The following is an 11763-nucleotide window of genomic DNA, read 5'->3' as shown; positions in this document are numbered from 1 at the left end:
GAACAAATAGATAGTTGCATGTTGGATGTGATCATACCAGCACTAAAGCATCGGATCCCATCAGAACTCCGAAGTTAAGCGTGCTTGGGCGAGAGTAGTACTAGGATGGGTGACCTCCTGGGAAGTCCTCGTGTTGCATTCCCCTTTTTAAATATATTTTTGCTCCACGTGACAAGGATGACGCGGGACCGTGATCTATATGACCTCGTTTTCTTATTTTTGACGTTTACTAGTTTTCTTATTTCTGACGTTTGTGATATGTTTTAGCTTGCCCCTCCCGTGTCCATTGCCACATTTGCCTCGACAACGGAGACGAGTTTAACACAAGAATTTCACCGCTCCCTCTCTACCCCGACAACACGAGCACCGCCACGACCTCTGTGACTTTTCCCACCGCGCTTGACACCCAACGACTAGTAGTAGTAGTAGTAGTAGTAGTAGTAGTAGTAGTAGTAGTTTTCTTATTTTTGACGTTTGTGATATGTTTTAGCTTGCCCCTCCCGTGTCCATTGCCACATTTGCCTCGACAACAGAGACGAGTTTAACACAAGAATTTCACCGCTCCCTCTCTACCCCGACAACACGAGCACCGCCACGACCTCTGTGACTTTTCCCACCGCGCTTGACACCCAACGACTAGTAGTAGTAGAAGTAGTAGTAGTAGTAGTAGTAGTAGTAGTAGTAGTAGTAGTAGTAGTAGTAGTAGTAGTAGTAGAAGAAGAAGAAGAAGAAGAAGAAGAAGAAGTAGTAGTAGTAGTAGCAGTAGTAGTAGTAGAAGAAGAAGAATAAGAAGAAGAAGAAGAAGAAGAAGAAGAAGAAGAAGAAGAAGAATAAGAAGAAGAAGAAGAAGAAGAAGAAGTAGTAGTAGTAGTAGTAGTAGTACTAGTAGTAGTAGTAGTAGTAGTAGTAGTTGTAGTAGAAGAAGAAGAAGTAGTAGTAGAAGAAGAAGAAGAAGAAGAATAAGAAGAAGAAGAAGAAGAAGTAGTAGTAGTAGTAGTAGTAGTAGTAGTAGTAGTAGTAGTAGTAGTAGTAGTAGTAGTAGGGGCAAGTAGAAGGAACAAATAGATAGTTGCATGTCGGATGCGATCATACCAGAACTAAAGCACCGGATCCCATCAGAACTCCGAACTCCGAAGTTAAGCGTGCTTGGGCGAGAGTAGTACTAGGATGGGTGACCTCCTGGGAAGTCCTCGTGTTGCATTCCCCTTTTTAAATATATTTTTGCGCCACGTGACAAGGATGACGCGGGAGCGTGATTTATATGACATCGTTTTCTTATTTTTGACGTTTACTAGTTTTCTTATTTTTGACGTTTGTGATATGTTTTAGCTTGCCCCTCCCGTGTCCAGTGCCACATTTGCCTCGACAACGGAGACGAGTTTAACACAAGAATTTCACCGCTCCCTCTCTACCCCGACAACACAAGCACCGCCGCGACCTCTCTGACTTTTCCCACCGCGCTTGACACCCAACGACTAGTAGTAGTAGTAGTAGTAGTAATAGTAGTAGTAGTAATAGTAGTAGTAGTATGAGTAGTAGTAGTAGTAGTAGGGGCAAGCATAAGGAACAAATAGATAGTTGCATGTCGGATGCGATCATACCAGCACTAAAGCACCGGATCCCATTAGAACTCTGAAGTTAAGCGTGCTTGGGCGATAGTAGTACTAGGATGCGTGACCTCCTGGGAAGTCCTTGTGTTGCATTCCCCTTTTTAAATATATTTTTGCGCCACGTGACAAGGATGACGCGGGACCGTGATCTATATGACCTCGTTTTCTTATTTTTGACGTTTACTAGTTTTCTTATTTTTGACATTTGTGATATGTTTTAGCTTGCCCCTCCCATGTCCATTGCCACATTTGCCTCGACAACGGAGACGAGTTTAACACAAGAATTTCACCGCTCCCTCTCTACCCCGACAACACGCGCACCGCCACGACCTCTGTGACTTTTCCCACCGCGCTTGACACCCAACGACTAGTAGTAGTAGTAGTACTAGTAGTAGTAGTAGTAGTAGAAGTAGTAGTAGTAGTAGTAGTAGTAGTAGTAGTAATAGTAGTAGTAGTAGTAGTAGTAGTAGTAGTAGTAGGGGCAAGCATAAGGAACAAATAGATAGTCGCATGTTGGATGCGATCATACCAGCACTAAAGCACCGGATCCCATTAGAACTCCGAAGTTAAGCGTGCTTGGGCGAGAGTAGTACTAGGATGGGTGACCTCCTGGGAAGTCCTCGTGTTGCATCCCCTTTTTAAATATATTTTTGCGCCACGTGACAAGGATGTCGCGGGACCGTGATCTATATGACCTCGTTTTCTTATTTTTGACGTTTACTAGTTTTCTTATTTCTGACGTTTGTGATATGTTTTAGCTTGCCCCTCCCGTGTCCATTGCCACATTTGCCTCGACAACGAGACGAGTTTAACACAAGAATTTCACCGCTCCCTCTCTACCCCGACAACACGAGCACCGCCACGACCTCTGTGACTTTTCCCACGGCGCTTGACACCCAACGACTAGTAGTAGTAGTAGTAGTAGTAGTAGTAGTAGCAGCAGTAGTAGTAGTAGTAGTAGTAGTAGTAGGGGCAAGCATCAGGAACAAATAGATAGTTGCATGTCGGATGCGATCATACCAGCACTAAAGCACCGGATCCCATCAGAACTCCGAAGTTAAGCGTGCTTGGGCGAGAGTAGTACTAGGATGGGTGACCTCCTGGGAAGTCCTCGTGTTGCATTCCGCTTTTTAATATACTTTTGCGCCACGTGACAAGGATGACGCGGGACCGTGATCTATATGACCTCGTTTTCTTATTTTTGACGTTTACTAGTTTTCTTATTTTTGATGTTTGTGATATGTTTTAGCTTGCCCCTCTCGTGTCCATTGCCACATTTGCCTCGACAACGGAGACGAGTTTAACACAAGAATTTCACCTCTCCCTCTCTACCCCGACATCACGAGCACCGCCACGACCTCTGTGACTTTTCCCACCGCACTTGACACCCAACGACTAGTAGTAGTAGTAGTACTAGTAGTAGTAGTAGTAGGGGCAAGCATAAGGAACAAATAGATAGTTGCATGTTGGATGCGATCATACCAGCACTAAAGCACCGATCCCATCAGAACTCCGAAGTTAAGCGTGCTTGGGCGAGAGTAGTACTAGGATGGGTGACCTCCTGGGAAGTCCTCGTGTTGCATTCCCTTTTTAAATATACTTTTGCGCCACGTGACAAGGATGACGCGGGACCGTGATCTATATGACCTCGTTTTCTTATTTTTGACGTTTACTAGTTTTCTTATTTTTGACGTTTGTGATATGTTTTAGCTTGCCCCTCTCGTGTCCATTGCCACATTTGCCTCGACAACGGAGACGAGTTTAACACAAGAATTTCACCGCTCCCTCTCTACCCCGACAACACGAGCACCGCCACGACCTCTGTGACTTTTCCCACCGCGCTTGACACCCAACGACTAGTAGTAGTAGTAGTAGTAATAGTAGTAGTAGTAGTAGTAGTAGTAGTAGTAGTAGTAGTAGTAGTAGTAGTAGTAGGGGCAAGCATAAGGAACAAATAGATAGTTGCATGTTGGATGCGATCATACCAGCACTAAAGCACCGGATCCCATTAGAACTCCGAAGTTAAGCGTGCTTGGGCGAGAGTAGTACTATGATGGGTGACCTCCTGGGAAGTCCTCGTGTTGCATCCCCTTTTTAAATATATTTTTGCGCCACGTGACAAGGATGTCGCGGGACCGTGATCTATATGACCTCGTTTTCTTATTTTTGACGTTTACTAGTTTTCTTATTTTTGACGTTTGTGATATGTTTTAGCTTGCCCCTCCCGTGTCCATTGCCACATTTGCCTCGACAACGGAGACGAGTTTAACACAAGAATTTCACCGCTCCCTCTCTACCCCGACAACACGAGCACCGCCACGACCTCTGTGACTTTTCCCACCGCGCTTGACACCCAACGACTAGTAGTAGTAGTAGTAGTAATAGTAGTAGTAGTAGTAGTAGTAGTAGTTGTAGTAGTAGTAGTAGTAGTAGTAGTAGTAGTAGTAGTAGTTGTAGTAGTAGTAGTAGTAGTAGTAGTAGGGGCAAGCATAAGGAACTAATAGATAGTTGCATATTGGATGCGATCATACCAGCACTAAAGCACCGGATCCCATCAGAACTCCAAAGTTAAGTGTGCTTGGGCGAGAGTAGTATTAGGATGGGTGACCTCCTGGGAAGTCCTTGTGTTGCATTCCCCTTTTTAAATATATTTTTGCGCCACGTGACAAGGATGACGCGGGACCGTGATCTATATGACCTCGTTTTCTTATTTTTGACGTTTACTAGTTTTCTTATTTCTGACGTTTGTGATATGTTTTAGCTTGCCCCTCCCGTGTCCATTGCCACATTTGCCTCGACAACGAGACGAGTTTAACACAAGAATTTCACCGCTCCCTCTCTACCCCGACAACACGAGCACCGCCACGACCAGTGTGACTTTTCCCACCGCGCTTGACACCAAACGACTAGTAGTAGTAGTAGTAGTAGTAGTAGTAGTAGGGGCAAGCATCAGGAACAAATAGATAGTTACATGTCGGATGCGATCATACCAGCACTAAAGCACCAGATCCCATCAGAACTCCGAAGTTAAGCGTGCTTGGGCGAGAGTAGTACTAGGATGGGTGACCTCCTAGGAAGTCCTCGTGTTGCATTCCCCGTTTTAAATATACTTTTGCGCCACGTGACAAGGATGACGCGGGACCGTGATCTATATGACCTCGTTTTCTTATTTTTGACGTTTACTAGTTTTCTTATTTTTGACATTTGTGATATGTTTTAGCTTGCCCCTCCCGTGTCCATTGCCACATTTGCCTCGACAACGGAGACGAGTTTAACAGAAGAATTTCACCGCTCCCTCTCTACCCCGACAACACGAGCACCGCCACGACCTCTATGACTTTTCCCACCGCGCTTGACACCCAACGACTAGTAGTAGTAGTAGTACTAGTAGTAGTAGTAGTAGAAGTAGTAGTAGTAGTAGTAGTAGTAGTAGTAGTAGGGGCAAGCATAAGGAACAAATAGATAGTTGCATGTTGGATGCGATCATACCAGCACTAAAGCACCGGATCCCATTAGAACTCCGAAGTTAAGCGTGCTTGGGCGAGAGTAGTACTAGGATGGGTGACCTCCTGGGAAGTCCTCGTGTTGCATCCCCTTTTTAAATATATTTTTGCGCCACGTGACAAGGATGTCGCGGGACCGTGATCTATATGACCTCGTTTTCTTATTTTTGACGTTTACTAGTTTTCTTATTTCTGACGTTTGTGATATGTTTTAGCTTGCCCCTCCCGTGTCCATTGCCACATTTGCCTCGACAACGAGACGAGTTTAACACAAGAATTTCACCGCTCCCTCTCTACCCCGACAACACGAGCACCGCCACGACCTCTGTGACTTTTCCCACGGCGCTTGACACCCAACGACTAGTAGTAGTAGTAGTAGTAGTAGTAGTAGTAGGGGCAAGCATCAGGAACAAATAGATAGTTGCATGTCGGATGCGATCATACCAGCACTAAAGCACCGGATCCCATCAGAACTCCGAAGTTAAGCGTGCTTGGGCGAGAGTAGTACTAGGATGGGTGACCTCCTGGGAAGTCCTCGTGTTGCATTCCCCTTTTAAATATACTTTTGCGCCACGTGACAAGGATGACGCGGGACCGTGATCTATATGACCTCGTTTTCTTATTTTTGACGTTTACTAGTTTTCTTATTTTTGACGTTTGTGATATGTTTTAGCTTGCCCCTCTCGTGTCCATTGCCACATTTGCCTCGACAACAGAGACGAGTTTAACACAAGAATTTCACCTCTCCCTCTCTACCCCGACAACACGAGCACCGCCACGACCTCTGTGACTTTTCCCACCGCACTTGACACCCAACGACTAGTAGTAGTAGTAGTAGTAGTAGTAGTAGTAGGGGCAAGCATCAGGAACAAATAGATAGTTGCATGTCGGATGCGATCATACCAGCACTAAAGCACCGGATCCCATCAGAACTCCGAAGTTAAGCGTGCTTGGGCGAGAGTAGTACTAGGATGGGTGACCTCCTGGGAAGTCCTCGTGTTGCATTCCCCTTTTAAATATACTTTTGCGCCACGTGACAAGGATGACGCGGGACCGTGATCTATATGACCTCGTTTTCTTATTTTTGACGTTTACTAGTTTTCTTATTTTTGACGTTTGTGATATGTTTTAGCTTGCCCCTCTCGTGTCCATTGCCACATTTGCCTCGACAACAGAGACGAGTTTAACACAAGAATTTCACCTCTCCCTCTCTACCCCGACAACACGAGCACCGCCACGACCTCTGTGACTTTTCCCACCGCACTTGACACCCAACGACTAGTAGTAGTAGTAGTAGTACTAGTAGTAGTAGTAGTAGGGGCAAGCATAAGGAACAAATAGATAGTTGCATGTTGGATGCGATCATACCAGCACTAAATCACCGATCCCATCAGAACTCCGAAGTTAAGCGTGCTTGGGCGAGAGTAGTACTAGGATGGGTGACCTCCTGGGAATTCCTCGTGTTGCATTCCCTTTTTAAATATACTTTTGCGCCACGTGACAAGGATGACGCGGGACCGTGATCTATATGACCTCGTTTTCTTATTTTTGACGTTTACTAGTTTTCTTATTTTTGACGTTTGTGATATGTTTTAGCTTGCCCCTCTCGTGTCCATTGCCACATTTGCCTCGACAACGGAGACGAGTTTAACACAAGAATTTCACCGCTCCCTCTCTACCCCGACAACACGAGCACCGCCACGACCTCTGTGACTTTTCCCACCGCGCTTGACACCCAACGACTAGTAGTAGTAGTAGTAGTAATAGTAGTAGTAGTAGTAGTAGTAGTAGTAGTAGTAGTAGTAGTAGTAGTAGTAGTAGTAGTAGTAGTAGTAGGGGCAAGCATAAGGAACTAATAGATAGTTGCATATTCGATGCGATCATACCAGCACTAAAGCACCGGATCCCATCAGAACTCCAAAGTTAAGCGTGCTTGGGCGAGAGTAGTATTAGGATGGGTGACCTCCTGGGAAGTCCTTGTGTTGCATTCCCCTTTTTAAATATATTTTTGCGCCACGTGACAAGGATGACGCGGGACCGTGATCTATATGACCTCGTTTTCTTATTTTTGACGTTTACTAGTTTTCTTATTTCTGACGTTTGTGATATGTTTTAGCTTGCCCCTCCCGTGTCCATTGCCACATTTGCCTCGACAACGGAGACGAGTTTAACACAAGAATTTCACCGCTCCCTCTCTACCCCGACAACACGAGCACCGCCACGACCTCTGTGACTTTTCCCACCGCGCTTGACACCCAACGACTAGTAGTAGTAGTAGTAGTAGTAGTAGTAGTAGTAGTAGTAGTAGTAGTAGTAGTAGTATTAGTAGTAGTAGTAGTAGTAGTAGTTTTCTTATTTTTGACGTTTGTGATATGTTTTAGCTTGCCCCTCCTGTGTCCATTGCCACATTTGCCTCGACAACAGAGAGGAGTTTAACACAAGAATTTCACCGCTCCCTCTCTACCCCGACAACACGAGCACCGCCATGACCTCTGTGACTTTTCCCACCGCGCTTGACACCCAACGACTACAAGAATTTCACCGCTCCCTCTCTACCCCGACAACACGAGCACCGCCACGACGTCTGTGACTTTTCCCACCGCGCTTGACACCCAAGGACTAGTAGTAGTAGTAGTAGTAGTAGTAGTAGTAGTAGTAGTAGTAGTAGTAGTAGGGGCAAGCATAAGGAACAAATAGATAGTTGCATGTCGGATGCGATCATACCAGCACTAAAGCACCGGATCCCATCAGAACTCCGAAGTTAAGCGTGCTTGGGCGAGAGTAGTACTAGGATGTGTGACCTCCTGGGAAGTCCTCGTGTTGCATTCCCCTTTTTAAATATATTTTTGCGCCACGTGACAAGGATGACGCGGGACCGTGATCTATATGACCTCGTTTTCTTATTTTTGACGTTTACTAGTTTCTTATTTTTGACGTTTGTGATATGTTTTAGCTTGTCCCTCCCGTGTCCATTGCCAAATTTGCCTCGACAACGGAGACGAGTTTAACACAAGAATTTCACCGCTCCTTCTCTACCCCGACAACACGAGCACCGTCACGACCTCTGTGACTTTTCCCACCGCGCTTGACACCCAACGACTAGTAGTAGTAGTAGTAGTAGTAGTAGTAGTAGTAGTAGAAGTAGTAGTAGTAGTATGGGCAAGCATAAGGAACAAATAGATAGTTGCATGTCGGATGTGATCATACCAGCACTAAAGCACCGGATCCCATCAGAACTCCGAAGTTAAGCGTGCTTGGGCGAGAGTAGTACTAGGATGGGTAGTACTAGGATGGGTGACCTCCTGGGAAGTCCTCGTGTTGCATTCCCCTTTTTAAATATATTTTTGCGCCACGTGACAAGGATGACGCGGGACCGTGATCTATATGACCTCGTTTTCTTATTTTTGACGTTTACTAGTTTCTTATTTTTGACGTTTGTGATATGTTTTAGCTTGCCCCTCCCGTGTCCATTGCCACATTTGCCTCGACAACGGAGACGAGTTTAACACAAGAATTTCACAACTCCTTCTCTACCCCGACAACACGAGCACCACCACGACCTCTGTGACTTTTCCCACCGCGCTTGACACCCAACGACTAGTAGTAGTAGTAGTACTAGTAGTAGTAGTAGTAGAAGTAGTAGTAGTAGTAGTAGTAGTAGTAGTAGTAGTAGTAGTAGTAGTAGGGGCAAGCATAAGGAACAAATAGATAGTTGCATGTTGGATGCGATCATACCAGCACTAAAGCACCGGATCCCATGAGAACTCCGAAGTTAAGCGTGCTTGGGCGAGAGTAGTACTAGGATGGGTGACCTCCTGGGAAGTCCTCGTGTTGCATCCCCTTTTTAAATATATTTTTGCGCCACGTGACAAGGATGTCGCGGGACCGTGATCTATATGACCTCGTTTTCTTATTTTTGACGTTTACTAGTTTTCTTATTTGTGACGTTTGTGATATGTTTTAGCTTGCCCCTCCCGTGTCCATTGCCACATTTGCCTCGACAACGAGACGAGTTTAACACAAGAATTTCACCGCTCCCTCTCTACCCCGACAACACGAGCACCGCCACGACCTCTGTGACTTTTCCCACGGCGCTTGACACCCAACGACTAGTAGTAGTAGTAGTAGTAGTAGGGGCAAGCATCAGGAACAAATAGATAGTTGCATGTCGGATGCGATCATACCAGCACTAAAGCACCGGATCCCATCAGAACTCTGAAGTTAAGCGTGCTTGGGCGAGAGTAGTACTAGGATGGGTGACCTCCTGGGAAGTCCTCGTGTTGCATTCCCCTTTTTAATATACTTTTGCGCCACGTGACAAGGATGACGCGGGACCGTGATCTATATGACCTCGTTTTCTTATTTTTGACGTTTACTAGTTTTCTTATTTTTGACGTTTGTGATATGTTTTAGCTTGCCCCTCTCGTGTCCATTGCCACATTTGCCTCGACAACGGAGACGAGTTTAACACAAGAATTTCACCTCTCCCTCTCTACCCCGACAACACGAGCACCGCCACGACCTCTGTGACTTTTCCCACCGCACTTGACACCCAACGACTAGTAGTAGTAGTAGTAGTACTAGTAGTAGTAGTAGTAGGGGCAAGCATAAGGAACAAATAGATAGTTGCATGTTGGATGCGATCATACCAGCACTAAAGCACCGATCCCATCAGAACTCCGAAGTTAAGCGTGCTTGGGCGAGAGTAGTACTAGGATGGGTGACCTCCTGGGAAGTCCTCGTGTTGCATTCCCTTTTTAAATATACTTTTGCGCCACGTGACAAGGATGACGCGGGACCGTGATCTATATGACCTCGTTTTCTTATTTTTGACGTTTACTAGTTTTCTTATTTTTGACGTTTGTGATATGTTTTAGCTTGCCCCTCTCGTGTCCATTGCCACATTTGCCTCGACAACGGAGACGAGTTTAACACAAGAATTTCACCGCTCCCTCTCTACCCCGACAACACGAGCACCGCCACGACCTCTGTGACTTTTCCCACCGCGCTTGACACCCAACGACTAGTAGTAGTAGTAGTAGTAATAGTAGTAGTAGTAGTAGTAGTAGTAGTAGTAGTAGTAGTAGTAGTAGTAGTAGGGGCAAGCATAAGGAACTAATAGATAGTTGCATATTGGATGCGATCATACCAGCACTAAAGCACCGGATCCCATCAGAACTCCAAAGTTAAGCGTGCTTGGGCGAGAGTAGTATTAGGATGGGTGACCTCCTGGGAAGTCCTTTTGTTGCATTCCCCTTTTTAAATATATTTTTGCGCCACGTGACAAGGATGACGCGGGACCGTGATCTATATGACCTCGTTTTCTTATTTTTGACGTTTACTAGTTTTCTTATTTCTGACGTTTGTGATATGTTTTAGCTTGCCCTCCCGTGTCCATTGCCACATTTTCCTCGACAACGGAGACGAGTTTAACACAAGAATTTAACCGCTCCCTCTCTACCCCGACAACACGAGCACCGCCACGACCTCTGTGACTTTTCCCACCGCGCTTGACACCCAACGACTAGTAGTAGTAGTAGTAGTAGTAGTAGTAGTAGTAGTAGTAGTATTAGTAGTAGTAGTAGTAGTTTTCTTATTTTTGACGTTTGTGATATGTTTTAGCTTGCCCCTCCTGTGTCCATTGCCACATTTTCCTCGACAACAGAGAGGAGTTTAACACAAGAATTTCACCGCTCCCTCTCTACCCCGACAACACGAGCACCGCCATGACCTCTGTGACTTTTCCCACCGCGCTTGACACCCAACGACTACAAGAATTTCACCGCTCCCTCTCTACCCCGACAACACGAGCACCGCCACGACGTCTCTGACTTTTCCCACCGCGCTTGACACCCAAGGACTAGTAGTAGTAGTAGTAGTAGTAGTAGTAGTAGTAGTAGTAGTAGTAGTAGTAGTAGTAGTAGTAGTAGTAGTAGGGGCAAGCATAAGGAACAAATAGATAGTTGCATGTCGGATGCGATCATACCAGCACTAAAGCACCGGATCCCATCAGAACTCCGAAGTTAAGCGTGCTTGGGCGAGAGTAGTACTAGGATGTGTGACCTCCTGGGAAGTCCTCGTGTTGCATTCCCCTTTTTAAATATATTTTTGCGCCACGTGACAAGGATGACGCGGGACCGTGATCTATATGACCTCGTTTTCTTATTTTTGACGTTTACTAGTTTCTTATTTTTGACGTTTGTGATATGTTTTAGCTTGCCCCTCCCGTGTCCATTGCCACATTTGCCTCGACAACGGAGACGAGTTTAACACAAGAATTTCACCGCTCCTTCTCTACCCCGACAACACGAGCACCGCCACGACCTCTGTGACTTTTCCCACCGCGCTTGACACCCAACGACTAGTAGTAGTAGTAGTAGTAGTAGTAGTAGTAGTAGTAGAAGTAGTAGTAGTAGTAGTAGTATGGGCAAGCATAAGGAACAAATAGATAGTTGCATGTCGGATGTGATCATACCAGCACTAAAGCACCGGATCCCATCAGAACTCCGAAGTTAAGCGTGCTTGGGCGAGAGTAGTACTAGGATGGGTAGTACTAGGATGGGTGACCTCCTGGGAAGTCCTCGTGTTGCATTCCCCTTTTTAAATATATTTTTGCGCCACGTGACAAGGATGACGCGGGACCGTGATCT

The 11763-nt window shown here is 45.7% G+C and overlaps 19 non-coding genes and 3 pseudogenes across 19 annotated transcripts; all 22 read left to right on the top strand.

The window, feature by feature from the left end:
• Positions 1-23: 23 nt before the first annotated feature.
• On the top strand, positions 24-142 carry LOC123451280. Its single transcript, XR_006632166.1, has one exon. It is a non-coding gene; the product is annotated as a 5S ribosomal RNA (ribosomal RNA).
• A 936-nt stretch (positions 143-1078) lies between these two features.
• LOC123451381 lies at positions 1079-1204 on the top strand (annotated as a pseudogene).
• A 383-nt stretch (positions 1205-1587) lies between these two features.
• Positions 1588-1706, top strand: LOC123451433. Its single transcript, XR_006632309.1, has one exon. It is a non-coding gene; the product is annotated as a 5S ribosomal RNA (ribosomal RNA).
• A 419-nt stretch (positions 1707-2125) lies between these two features.
• LOC123451504 lies at positions 2126-2244 on the top strand. Its single transcript, XR_006632359.1, has one exon. It is a non-coding gene; the product is annotated as a 5S ribosomal RNA (ribosomal RNA).
• A 372-nt stretch (positions 2245-2616) lies between these two features.
• Positions 2617-2735, top strand: LOC123451484. Its single transcript, XR_006632344.1, has one exon. It is a non-coding gene; the product is annotated as a 5S ribosomal RNA (ribosomal RNA).
• A 343-nt stretch (positions 2736-3078) lies between these two features.
• Positions 3079-3196, top strand: LOC123451349. Its single transcript, XR_006632232.1, has one exon. It is a non-coding gene; the product is annotated as a 5S ribosomal RNA (ribosomal RNA).
• A 385-nt stretch (positions 3197-3581) lies between these two features.
• On the top strand, positions 3582-3700 carry LOC123451609. The gene has a single exon (XR_006632444.1). It is a non-coding gene; the product is annotated as a 5S ribosomal RNA (ribosomal RNA).
• A 427-nt stretch (positions 3701-4127) lies between these two features.
• Positions 4128-4246, top strand: LOC123451334. The gene has a single exon (XR_006632217.1). It is a non-coding gene; the product is annotated as a 5S ribosomal RNA (ribosomal RNA).
• Positions 4247-4586: 340 nt separating this feature from the next.
• Positions 4587-4705, top strand: LOC123451290. Its single transcript, XR_006632175.1, has one exon. It is a non-coding gene; the product is annotated as a 5S ribosomal RNA (ribosomal RNA).
• A 380-nt stretch (positions 4706-5085) lies between these two features.
• On the top strand, positions 5086-5204 carry LOC123451492. The gene has a single exon (XR_006632349.1). It is a non-coding gene; the product is annotated as a 5S ribosomal RNA (ribosomal RNA).
• Positions 5205-5543: 339 nt separating this feature from the next.
• On the top strand, positions 5544-5662 carry LOC123451472. Its single transcript, XR_006632343.1, has one exon. It is a non-coding gene; the product is annotated as a 5S ribosomal RNA (ribosomal RNA).
• Positions 5663-6002: 340 nt separating this feature from the next.
• Positions 6003-6121, top strand: LOC123451459. The gene has a single exon (XR_006632333.1). It is a non-coding gene; the product is annotated as a 5S ribosomal RNA (ribosomal RNA).
• A 346-nt stretch (positions 6122-6467) lies between these two features.
• LOC123451384 lies at positions 6468-6585 on the top strand. Its single transcript, XR_006632265.1, has one exon. It is a non-coding gene; the product is annotated as a 5S ribosomal RNA (ribosomal RNA).
• A 400-nt stretch (positions 6586-6985) lies between these two features.
• LOC123451367 lies at positions 6986-7104 on the top strand. The gene has a single exon (XR_006632250.1). It is a non-coding gene; the product is annotated as a 5S ribosomal RNA (ribosomal RNA).
• Positions 7105-7823: 719 nt separating this feature from the next.
• On the top strand, positions 7824-7942 carry LOC123451293. Its single transcript, XR_006632178.1, has one exon. It is a non-coding gene; the product is annotated as a 5S ribosomal RNA (ribosomal RNA).
• Positions 7943-8306: 364 nt separating this feature from the next.
• LOC123451411 lies at positions 8307-8440 on the top strand (annotated as a pseudogene).
• A 394-nt stretch (positions 8441-8834) lies between these two features.
• LOC123451233 lies at positions 8835-8953 on the top strand. Its single transcript, XR_006632122.1, has one exon. It is a non-coding gene; the product is annotated as a 5S ribosomal RNA (ribosomal RNA).
• Positions 8954-9283: 330 nt separating this feature from the next.
• On the top strand, positions 9284-9402 carry LOC123451240. Its single transcript, XR_006632128.1, has one exon. It is a non-coding gene; the product is annotated as a 5S ribosomal RNA (ribosomal RNA).
• A 346-nt stretch (positions 9403-9748) lies between these two features.
• LOC123451348 lies at positions 9749-9866 on the top strand. The gene has a single exon (XR_006632231.1). It is a non-coding gene; the product is annotated as a 5S ribosomal RNA (ribosomal RNA).
• A 382-nt stretch (positions 9867-10248) lies between these two features.
• Positions 10249-10367, top strand: LOC123451399. Its single transcript, XR_006632278.1, has one exon. It is a non-coding gene; the product is annotated as a 5S ribosomal RNA (ribosomal RNA).
• A 718-nt stretch (positions 10368-11085) lies between these two features.
• LOC123451292 lies at positions 11086-11204 on the top strand. Its single transcript, XR_006632177.1, has one exon. It is a non-coding gene; the product is annotated as a 5S ribosomal RNA (ribosomal RNA).
• Positions 11205-11574: 370 nt separating this feature from the next.
• LOC123451410 lies at positions 11575-11708 on the top strand (annotated as a pseudogene).
• The last annotated feature ends 55 nt before the right edge of the window (positions 11709-11763 follow it).

This window comes from Hordeum vulgare, chromosome 4H, assembly GCF_904849725.1.
Source record: "Hordeum vulgare subsp. vulgare chromosome 4H, MorexV3_pseudomolecules_assembly, whole genome shotgun sequence".
NCBI lineage: Eukaryota > Viridiplantae > Streptophyta > Magnoliopsida > Poales > Poaceae > Hordeum > Hordeum vulgare.
This window is presented reverse-complemented; position numbering and strand designations above follow the sequence as displayed.